Here is a 12,826-nt window from a genome sequence, read left to right on the forward strand (position 1 = left end):
TGTTTATATATATATATATATATATATATAGATATAGGGACGAAGGGGGGATTAGAAGAGCGATAAAATTGATAGGAAAAAAAAGGGGGAGGGAGGGGGTGCATGGTGTGGGTGAGAAAAAGAGAAGGAGCGAAGAAGGGGTGAGTCTCTCTAGCTTCTCCGCAGCGTCTTCCGAGTTTTCTGGGTGGTGACAGTGGTGAAGGGGGGGGGGGGTAGCTCGTTAGCGCTCTTAACGCGTCTTACCGCCCGGAGCGCGAGTCTCGAGTCCCCTGATTCATCGGGAGGGAGAAATGAATATTTATAAGAAACTGCGAAATAGTAGCCTCTTTTCTCCACCCTCATCCCCTCAGACCAGTACACTCGGCGTATCCCTGGTCTTTTCAGCATCCACTCGAGTCACCTTTCTGCTTCGCAATTTCACCCTAACTCGAGTCTCTCTCCCTTCCATCATGCACACCTCCATCCTCGCCCTATCACCCCCCCCCCCCCCTGCACAACTACAAATTTCTCCAATACACTTTGACCGCGAGAATTCGCGTCTGCCAATAATTATTCATCCTATATACGCAAATTGATGAATTGTATATATATATATATAACGAACACTCAACGCTATCTTCGCTATAGGAATACCATTGGAGATTTTTCCTCACGCTAATGTCGATGTGACATAATAAATAATTGAGATAAAAGAGCAGATGATCAACGCTATACAACACGCCTGCAGTTTTCCGTAGATAAACGAGCGCTTTGCTTGATTTATAATTATCGTTATGGGGATCCGAGATAAACATATGGGTTTTTGCGAAAAATAAGGGAATCCACGGAATATGGTAATGCGAGTGTTTAAGGATGATTCGAGGACACGGGAGAGAGAGAGAGATTGGCCGATACGCACTCGGGGCAGTTTGGATCAAGATAAATGGCTTCCTATTGGAGCAGGCAAAGCGTCGGATATAGGTGTTTTATTATCTGGATTTTCGATGTTAAGTGCACCGTCGGTCCGTCGGCCAGTTTTCCTCCGATTGATCGAGTCGATTCTGATCGCGAGATAGTCAGTCCGAGTGGCGTATAAGAGACTCCGGAGAACCCCCCCCCCCCTTCCGCCTACCATTGCAATAGAACGGCGCCTATCATTCAGTCGACGCGGCACATTAATCGCGCGCTAATAACTCGAGTTTCGCGAGAAATTAAAACTCTTTTGCCACTTTGCGAATCGCTCTGGATATCGAGCATATTATTTAGCCCGGTTGCAGCAGCTCCACGCTCTTTCGCAACGCAGCGTCGAGGAGCTCGTTTATTCCAAGCCGGAACTCATTTGTCCGTCGCGCTGAGAATCCCACCTTTTTCCAAGAGGCTGGAAAAGGCGAGGTTGAGAAATTTTCTCCAATTGATTCCTCGGTCGAAGGAATATAGATTTTTCGTCCAGCGATAATTACGTCGAGGGGTCTCTCCATTGGCACTTTGTACTTTCGGCGAGAATGAAATCCTCGTTGGTTATACACGCGAGGAAACATTATGTCGGGGAACGCGTTGAATTGGTCCGCGCGGCTGTCAGGTGGGGGAAGAGAGGAGGAGAGAGGCGCCGAGTGCGCTGTAAATGGCTAGATACAGCCATTTATTTGCCGGAGTTACTAACTCGCCTCATCGTACACTCCGCTCCGGCCGGCCTCGCAACCGATAGGATCCTACGTCATGCTTGATCGGGATACACGCTAGTAATTCTCAGCTGGACGTGGAGAACATTCCTGAATGGTGTTCCTGTCCAAACGGTGCACCGTCAAATTTACGAATTCCATCAAGCACAAAAAACCCACTCGAAATGACCGAAAAAAATACGGCTCTCTTCCAAACTCCTCCCGTCTTTCCACTAAATTTCCCAATGATACTCTCTCTCTCTCTCTCCTCTCTCTCTCTCTCTCTCCTGCCTTTTGTTCAAACCTCTACATTCTTAGCTAACAAATTCTATCAAACGATATAACCAAAAAAGTTTTTCCACAAATTTTTTATTTTCCTAAAACAATACAGTTATAAACATAACCTGTACGGATTATCGGCTAAAGAGGAATAATTAAGGCGGTAGAGTGGCGTCTATGAGAGACGCCGTGTGAGGTCCCACGACCGTTTCCTGTCGCGTTGACTATCTGCCTTCACTTCCGGCGTATCCGTCGTCTCGATTACACCGCAATAAAACACCGGGACGACACCTGCGGGCTCGACAGGGACCTTAGTCGTCCCGGCTGATAAGGAGTGCACAAAGCCGCCTTTATACTGGCGAAACTGTCCTTCGCCAGCGGCTAGACGGGCTCGCGCGAAGCGGGACTCGTCGCGATCCGCCAACAAATAGCGATAATTCGCACCCCCCCTCCCCCTTAGCAACCTCAAAAAACTGCAATTCCTTTATTTCGTTACGTTCGCGCGCGAGTTCGACTCGATCTCCTTCATTGGTCCATATATATACGTATATATATATATATATACACAATTGAATTTTAAGGCGATCCCATAAATTCCCGCCTTTTTCCCTCCGTTACGTCACGGTACTCCCGCTTTCGTTCCTCGGACCGTAATCGGCTTGGCGATCAGCGACACTTGTAACGCGTAATGAATTTCTTCGAACAGAGTCCCAATGTGCGGGGCACTCTGGTCATTCTCGGTACACACAACGCGCGGTGTACACGTGTTAAGTTCTCTCCACCTGTACACACGGACGCAGAATTTGGTATGCGCGTTGTAGGCACTCGCGTGTCACGCATCGAAATGTCACTATAAAACGCCCGCCGTTCACCATTTCCCGATATACACGCTCGATTTAAACGGGAAAAATTGCCGGCTCTCTATAATCAGTCGGAAAAGTTTATCGAACCGGTCAATCATTGCTCTTTTTCCACTTCTCCGGGGCCGAAGGAAAATAAAAAGCAAAATTTTCTCGAATTATCGAACGTTCGAGTTCTCCCGTATGAATATAATGACAATTTTCTTATATTCGTATACCGGGTGTACTTTTAATAATCGTCAGGTTTTTCATACGTGCACCGATCTTTAGGCTGTTTTTAGCGAAATTTTTGCCAATTGCACTGTGCACCAATAATTAGGCGAACGTTCGCGTGTTTTGTGCAGGCAAAGTACCGTTTATCTGCCACAGTTATTTACTCCAAATTAAACGATTTATGTATGTGTATACGTCCCGCGGAGTGAGAGACAAAACCACTAAAGCTGGTAAACGTTGAGCATCAAAGCTCTGGCCTATCGTATCAAAAAGCAAAGATCTCTTATCCTAATTTACAGCCACTGCCAGATCGGAATCTTTAATCCACTCGCTAATTTGTAACGCGTGTAATTATCTTGTTATTTATCCAGGGAATCGCACGTTGGTAATCGAGGCTTTCCACTGTCCTTTGGTTTTCGATTAAAAAAGCAGTGGTTGGATGAAATTATATGATGCAGAATCTTTTGAAAAAAACACGAGCGAGAAATTAAGGTCTCGATGAAATTGCGGAAGCAGAAAGAAATACAAAAAAGTTGTTTAGATGTGCAGAGAATGGAATTAATTGTAACAAAACGAGAGTTTTCTTTTTTTCCAAGGATTTCACTCCTGTTGAAAATCTCCAAAAAATGGTGCTACTCCATATATCTATAGAATGCAATTTTATTTTTATAATCCACACAGCTCAGTACATTATCGGGCAATTTTCTTCATTTTGGAAGAACCGCAGAGTATTCTTTTTACATAAATTGTTTGGAGGTAAGAAAAGGGGAGATTCGCGGAAATTGTAAGAAAAGCGTAAAGAGGGGGGATTGGACGTGGTCCACGGGAGAATTTTCGGATTTTTAAGGTTGGCTGGTGTTGGGGATTCGCGGACAGGGGTATTGTAGAGTTGTGAATAATGCGGTTGGCGGAGCGACGGAATGACGTGTTTATAAGCGGCTGGAAAGACACGGTGGAAGGACGTAGGTGTGCGTGTGGTATAGGGTAGGGTGGGGGGATGTATGGCTGAAGAGCGAGCGAGCGGCACTTTGTGGGCTCGTAAAACAGCGGCACAGCCTTGTAAATCTGTGCCCAAGTGTGGCAGTCCTGACAGATTCTCGCCTCCTCTCCGGAGCCTGGCGTGCCACCTCTTCCCACCCCCTCCACTCCCCCCACGCCCTAGAAATCCCCCACAAATCCGCAAAATCTAACGAGGTCGCGACAAACGTATCGCGGACCACCCCCCCCCCCCCCCCCTTCTACGTATTATTCCATATTTTCCCTCAATTTCTTCCACACTCCCAATATCCTACATTATTTATAAACACATCCAAACCATCGCCAAGACGAAGATAATATCCATATCGCGTTTGTCCAATTGAAAATTTCCCATCAAATCGCTGACTGATATTGAACGAAAGCCCTATACCGTTATTAATGATATCACGGTAAATTTAATATTGCCAGTAGATTCGACGGTTAATGAAAAGTATCGTTTCCTGGCTAACAAAGGATCGATCGAAACGCATAATTAGTCGACGGATAATTATTTCGCTTTGCATTATCAATCAGCCGCAAGTAAAACGGAAAACTTGTGCCATTTTTTGTTCCCGATGAATTTGAGAATTTATCATACCAATCAACACCATTAATAAACAATTACGAATAGTTCGTTGTAACATCGATCAATTTCACCAATTTCTCGTATAACGAGACGTCAATAAACTCATCGCTGTTACTCGATACTTTCAGCCACGTCTATCGTTCGAGCTCTCGACTCGCTACGTATTTCGAATGATAATTGCACGTGCACTGTGCACTGCGCAGAGTAGAGAATTGGGAGGAAAAATAGAGATTTCACGAGAGACGATCGTTCAGGAATTTCAGAGGTGCGCGTGTGTGCGTGTGTGTAAGATTTAGCGAGAATATTTAAAGCCCGGATGATTGGCGCGTGTATTTATTTACAGGCAGAGGCGAATTTTCGAATTCTCGATTGATATAGAAAAGGCGCAACTGGTTAAGTGAATATGGCCTGGAGGAGAAGCAGCCCTCCGTGCGCACTTGCTTACGCTGAATGTACTTTACGATGTTATGCTAACCCGAATCCCTGACGACCCAACCCACCAAGACGTAATATCTCGTTTATCACTACCCACGGAATTTCACCTCCTCTCCCCCTACCCACCACTCGAAACAAAAACTAGCTTTCGTTTATACTCGCGTTCAACGTCGTGAAAAATAATGCTTCATTCACATAATTATTTCGCTTCATTATATCGCTGTACGGACAATAGGAACGAAACACGGAGCAAATTTGGAATAAAGGTCGAAAGTTTTGCAAAAAAAAAAAACAAGAAAAAAACCTCGAATCAAAACGCTAAAGTATTGACAAAAATAAATATCCTCGGAATAATGTTATTCGTCATAAACAGTTACGTACCACACACTATATTAAATCACACGAGAAACATTGCTGGATATCGACCTCGTTCAACCCCCCCCCCCCCCTCTCGACGTTAAAATCAATGATCAATGAAAACGATAAATATGTAAAAAAAATTGAATGGTCAGCTCGATCTCATTAGCAGTCGTACGAATTTATTTACGCAGCAGTTCGAGTTTGGAAGGATACGCGATGAGGGTTCTCGGTGGATAATCCGCGCGGTATTGGAAAGCGTGCGTCCACGGTTGTAGGACCGGGGGGGGGGGGGAGCGATGAGAAGCAAGAGGTTGCGTTAGGTGGTGGTTGCTTCGGCTCTCTCGTATATGTACTACGTATGGGTGTCGGTTAAATTGGCTGTGTGGCTCTGCATGGTCGATGCGTCGGTCCGCGCGGCTGCTGCTGCGTGAGACGGTAGTGCGGCTGAGATTTTTATTATCGCCGACAGCGAAGGGCTAAGCCCGTTGTTCACGGCACGTGTAAAGTGAGGAACAAATGTAACGAGGCAGTCGCGTCTTACTCGGATAGTAGCTTACCTGATCAGACACGCGCGCCCGCCACCGCTTCTTTTTAGTATGCCAGCGCGAGCCTCGTAAAGTAGACGTACGGATCGCGCATATCTTACCCGACTAAATTGGAAGGACGCGGATGGCCGAAAGGAGATCGCAGCTGGAGAATCGCATGCCCACGGGATACGGGAAGAAGCACACAGGAGGTGTATATATATATATATATATATATATATATATATATGGAGAAAAAAGGGATAAATACGAAGCGTTTTGATGGAGAAGCTTCGGGTCCAGCAGTGACAAAATTTTATACGAAAATTACGGGTGAAGAATTTGACGATAAGTTGGGGTGTGGAGGGATATATTGTGAAATGAATGGAGGGGGGGGGATAGTTTGGGAAGAGTGCGAAGACTAAGGGGGGGGGGGGGAGCATATCCTGCATGCTGCAGCTCTCCCACGCCTCTCTCTGCCCAACTGACATCTTCATCATCCGCCGGCGGCAGAGTCACGTAGTAACAGGATTAAAATCCTCGCGTGCAGCCACCGCGGAACCCGTGGAAAAACTCACTTGGCTTGCCGAGACCCGCAAATCGCTAAGCTCCACCGAAGCCCCTCTATATGCCACGATATTTTTATGCGACTGTACTCCATCCCCCTTTTTCTCCTCTCTCCTATACGCCAACGAAACTTTATACTCGTTTCAACATATATATGTATATATACGCCGAGAGCTACCCTCGCTGGACATCCTGGCAAATATACAGTGTCTTTTATTGTGTGTGTGTGTGTATTACACTTGTACACTTCGAGCAGCAGATTAACGAATCAAAGGACTCGACCAGTGCAAGTGCACCAAGCTTTGGAATCTGTATTACACCCATCACCCCCCCCCCCCCACCTTCCACTGGCAATATCCTGTAATATACAAACAAGAACCACGCGAGATTCCTCTTTCTCTCTTTATTTTTCGAAACGCCACTTTCCACCGCTCGAGATTTTCTAGATTATGCGCAAGACTCGCTTTAGCACGGACGAGCAACGATCCGCCTGAAAGTATTTTTGCTTCTGGACTCATCTCGTGGCATTTGCCGAGATCTCGCGTGGGTGTCGCGCACACACGCGTATAGGAAGCGTCGATTAATTTTTAATCGGAGAATTATCGTGACGCGAGCGAGAGTGCTCGCGGAAGGTCGTTGATTCGGGACATAACTATATGTATTAGAGGGAGCATCACCGGGGGGGTGCGAGGGACATTGGTGGCTCTCGGCTTCGGGGATTAAACCTTGATGTCATCGACGTCCTCCAGCATGGTCGGCCCGGCATGAAGTGGGTACGGAACGATTCCCGGACAACCAGCAGGCTCCGGTTATCTGCCGGCCACGACCGCCACAAATCTTGTCCTATCGTCGGATCTCTCCCGGTTTTTGGTGCCTCTCTAATGCCCAATAGCCCATCTCTCACTCTCTAATTCTCCCGCAGGTTACACTCTTCCACGGACTGGCCCAAAAACCATTTATAGCTTCTGGAAATTGGCGATGGTCGAGCGGGAGCAGAACGGATCGAGAAGGAGGAAAGAAACGCAGGCGCTGATACCGCGCGTAACCTGAAGAGTAGGGGGGGGGGGGGTTGGTAAGGATCGGGAAGGTATGTAGGAGCATCTCTCTCACTCGACGACCACTGTTGGTTCCGATAGCGAGCCATAGCTCTTGGCACGGTGCACATAAAGAACGGAAACGTCCGAACGTGTCCAAGACGAAGTGCGCTTACGCGGACGCGCGGATTGCAGCGTGTGCCGATGGAATGGGTTCCTCGATTCTGAGGGAGAGGGGGGGGGGGGGGGAGGGTGCTACTTCTCGGACACCCCACGAGCCAGCCAAGTGGGAGGATCCATTGCTGGAGATAAAAGTACCAACCGAGGGAATTTGCTGGATGAAAGTAAGGGACGCGAGATTTATACGTCGAACGCAAATGTCCATCGAGCGAGCTGATGGGAGAGGACCAATCGGGAGTCCTCGATGAATTTCGCCACCACCGATCGTACCCTCGTCAACACCTCCGTCTCGTTCGATCATCGGCGATCCCCTGTATCGAGCCTGTAACGTGTGTATCAGGATGGTCTTTATAGGAACGGTGGTTTTTCATCTTCGGTAAGAACCAACAACCTCTGCGAATCTCTGCTCCTGATAAACAAGGACGAATATCCTGGAAAACTGGGAACAGATGAAAAATCCTTTACTTACGCAATGATTGGTTTATCAACGAAATAGGAGAATTTTTATGGGGAAAATTCGTACAGAATTTTCATTGGAATGCTGCAACCGTTCGATCACGATATATAGGATTGCGTCATGGGAGAGAGGTTCAAGATTTGTCTGACGTGTGTGTGTGTGTGCGTTGCAGAAGCAGGCGAGCGCGTTAGGTCGTTTTAAATAACGTAAAGGATTGGATGAGTAGGGGGGTGGAGGGGGAGGTTAGTTTAAGGGCCGTTGGAGAATCGGTAGCTTCTCCATCGGTGTTTTATTTTATCCTCTCCGCTCCATAAGATCGCATCCTTTACGACCCATTAGACGAATTCATTACTGGCCCCGGGCAATAGGTAGGTGAGGTCCGCGTAAGCCCTCTTTGCTATCCCTCTCTCTTAGCTTTCCCCTTTCTTCCTTTCTTCCTTCCTTCCTCCTCATTTTCCATCCTCACCACTATATATATATATATATATATATATACACACGAGAGGCACTCGGAATTCTTATCTTTAATTCCCTCCCCTCCAGCCCTACTAAAATATTATCCTACGCCCTGGTACATTCCTCTTCAGCGTCGTTTTGCGCTCGATTACTCGTTAATTAGTTAATTACCCTAAATCAACAGCGAGCATTAAGGTTACGAGTGTATTTTTCCGAGTTGTCGCTTTCCTCGGTTAATAAGTTTGTTAGCTTGGCCGGATGGTTGCTGAAAGAGGAGGGTTGGGAGGGGGGGGGGGGGGGGGGGAGAGCACGCTGCGGCGCGTTTCCCCGTTCTCGATGGATAAACTCGGCCGCTAATTTGTCCCTTTCCTGTCGGTTCGCTTGCCACGGTACATACGTCCATCCTGCCAGCTTTAATTATTGGAGAACCGAGGCTGCGCCCCTGCGAGCCGGAGCGAGCACCGATCGAGAGTATCTCGCATCCACTCGCGATGTTTACGATAACACCGGTCAACCGATGCACGCCCTGATAAAGCGGCCGCTACCATTTAGATAAGGAAATCACGAGCCAATCTCTTTTCTCCTCGCTGTACGCTACTTCAAAGACGGCTCTCTTTCACCGCTCTCAAAGTCGCTGCTCGTGCCTCTCTCTCTCTCTCTCTCTCTCTCTATATATATATATATATATATATATATATATATATGTATATACATAGCTTTTATTTCCAGTCCAACTTTTGTCCACCAGCCCGAGTTATCATTATCATTATTATTTATATACATTATCGATACACGCGAGAAATTTTTGCCGGAGAGTAAACAAGAAGACAAACTTGCCGTATCGCCGTACGCGCAGAAGGACAAGGACGCAGGAAGGAATTTAATTCTTGCCTTATCTCGAGGACTACCGATAAATCCTTGATAAAGTCCGTGCTCCGCAGAGTTGGGCTATTAAAGCTTCTGCGACTGATTTAGGTGGTAGGCGGGCGCGCCAACTTGACGCGCCAACTCGATCGTAATTATTGCGAGCTAACCGATTACGATTATTATGGAAATCTCTAAATCAACCTGCTGCACAACTCGCGGAACAACGTCCGACTAACTGTAATTACATTCTATCAAGTATTTCCAACTTGCCAAGCTTTTTCGCCAACGAAAGCACGCGCGCGCGCTTATCTTGGAATGCCGACTATGGGTTTGGTCCTGTCTCGAGCTCGAGCGCATAAACTACCCTCATTAAACGTCATTATTAGCAGTGCCGCCGCTCCGACGTATTTTATCCCCACCGAATTTATATTTATGTCCAAGTGCCACGCCAACGCGCGTTGTTATTGTAAAACCACGTCCCATTTTTTGGCCGGATGCAAATTACGTGCATTCGCGTGATGGTCGAAGAGGGGAAACTGTATATAGAGTCGCGACGAACGGGAGAGAAGATGCTGAAATTTTGGACGAGTTTGACATCGATTATTTATATGTGTGTGTGTGTGTTTGAGAGTCGTGATTCGAGGGTAGCTGCAAAATTTTTGGCAAAATTGCGGACTGGACCAGTGGACCACTGTGATCCTGACGAGTATATCGCGCAACCGCGTCTTCTGTACGCGAGGAAAACGAGATGGATGAGAAATTTGTGGCGTGGAGCCGTTAAAAAACTCCTACGGTCAAACTCAGACCGTGTGTGTTTACAATTCCATATAACGACTTATCAACCTAACTGCACGCTCTTTCCTCGTTAAATTGATTCCCCTAATTAATTGCTCGACCCGACGCAAATTAACGACGATTCCTAATTACGCTTCACGGCCATCTCCGAATACTTAAACTTTGAGAGTCTTGCGTGACAAAGTCCGGACTATATTTACGGCATACTGAGCGGTTTTTTTTCGAAATATAATTATTTGCATCGGTTCTGTATCGTAGCTCCCATGGGTTTCTTCATCTTCTTCGTAAGAGTCGTAGGACGGTCTCTCGCGTCACACAAAGACTCCAGTGATTTTCGACCTGCGAGGACAGCGCGATGAATCCTGGCGCGCATCGTGCTTGTATTCGGACGAAGATGGAGGGGGGGGGGGGGGGTGCTGTATCAATTCATTAGCGCATTACGGGGTTAAAATAAAAGTATCGGCATATCTGCGGCATGCGCCGTATCTCTTGCGAGGAGGAGGACGAGCGTCGCGACCGGTTTTCTCGGATTCCCCGCCCCCGCTCCTTCCCCCACCCTCCGCACTTCGGAGCGTCTCTCTCCACGGGCTCGTTCACCGACTCGACCTTCACCGTGATTTGCTGGCTGCCGACCGGTGTCCCGACGACTCCGAGTCGTCATTATGCACCGCCACCGGCTCCGAACCGAGTGGAAATCAACGCGAGAATAATACGGGCCCCGATAACCCGTATGGTACCGGAGGAGCAACCTCGCACAACTCGATTATCCTTCATTTTTCCTTGGTCCTTCTCAAACGTATCTCCTAAACAAGCCGGAAAATTCAGCAGTGACAATTATGCGGTAATCGAACGCTATAACTATCTCTGTATCACACACACACACACATATACAAAAAGTGTTACAGAACTGGTCCCCGTAAAGAAGGACGTAAAGTCCACCGGTGTACGGCTGTCATATATATAGTAGCAGCAATAATAATAATAATAATAATAGAATGAGGCTCGGGGAAAAGTGAGAGTGAGCGACCGTGCACCACCGGGGCCCCGCAAGGCGAGAGACTCCGGCGAAAAGGACATTTGCGCTTCGCGCTTGTTGATAAGCGAAATCGTGGCTCGTAAGGTTCGGCACAATATCGCCGGTCTATCCGGTTTATCCCGCCGGTCATTCTTTCCCGCAAACTTACGGCCCACTTCTCCAAATTAATTTCTCGTTTCATCTGATACGCTGCCATACATTAGATGCAATACTGTATGACACTGAGTTAGTGACAACTTTGTGTATATCGGACAGCCGCTAATGGCGGCCAATATGGCGGACGCAGAAAAGCGACGTGACGAGGAAACGCGCACGGTATATACGTTCGCAGGATATACCTCGCGCGCCGTTTCTGGAATGCGCTATCTTGCCCGGAGAGCGCGCACCGGTGATAAAGGTAATTGGTGTTCATAATACGGCTTACACAGTTGTCGGGCCATCGCCGATTTATCTCACCAAGAATGCAAACTCGTGCGCCCTTTTCTGCATATATATATATATATATATATATAAACACACACGAGGTACTCCGTAGGATGACACCGCGACTATTCCGGACGGATATCGAATTCGCGTAATTCACGATCTCCCCCCCCCCCCCTCCCTCCTCCCCCCACCACGCGAAGCTCCGTAACTCAAGGATCTTACGAGTCAAGTCGGCGATATTCTCCGCCAACATTGAATAGATACGCCTTGGCAGGCTTACAAGCGCTCCGAAGCACGATAAAAATTTTGACTGGACCCGATTTGGATACCCTCCCTCCCCCCTTCCCTCGCAAGCTGACTCATCCAGAACTCGCGTCTCTCGCAACTGCAATCTTAAACCTCACCCCCCCCCCCCCTTCTCTTCAGCTACTTATCGCTCTAGAAAATTTCGACGCGAAAAATCCTGTACTTTCGCTCGTTGATCCAGAACTATGGTACCGGACCAACCCAACCATGCGAACGACGCGCAAGATTATTCATTCCGCTCTATATATCTGGTAAAAATGTGTGTATATATATTTTGGATTTTTTTTCGGTACAATCATCGATAGAATTGCCGATGCTCGCTTCGCGGGGAACACCGGACTTGTTAATATACTCGATGTGGGATGCGAGGCTATATAGGATCTCCGGTAAAGTGTGGAAAAACCAGTAGATATAGAGGCGTTTACATCGGAATTTGCTAAGATCGCCGTGCGGTGTCTAGCGATTCCAAGTTATCGTTATGCGCGAACGGCGATTTAAAAAGAAGAGTGGCCGTGAAACATTACGCTGGAAAGCGGGAGAAACGGCGAGCGAGGCCGGAGGGCGGCCATCGTGCTTTAAGAAGATGATATCTCAGCGAGCGTTCAGCGTTGATAAGCGGAATTGGTACTCGTAATATGCCACGCACTATCCTTGATATATCTACTTTATATACATAATATACACACTGGAATTATCCTATCATACATGACGCGTGTACCAAAGCTTTGCCTATGTACACATACATAAGAGTGCAAAGAGGGCAAACACTGTGGAAAAACTCGACACAGGAT

The sequence above is a fragment of the Prorops nasuta genome, unplaced genomic scaffold (genome assembly GCF_024137725.1).
Source record: "Prorops nasuta isolate Cenicafe-Biocafe unplaced genomic scaffold, Cenicafe_Pnas_1.2 PNAS00024, whole genome shotgun sequence".
In the NCBI taxonomy this organism is placed as follows: Eukaryota; Metazoa; Arthropoda; class Insecta; order Hymenoptera; family Bethylidae; genus Prorops; species Prorops nasuta.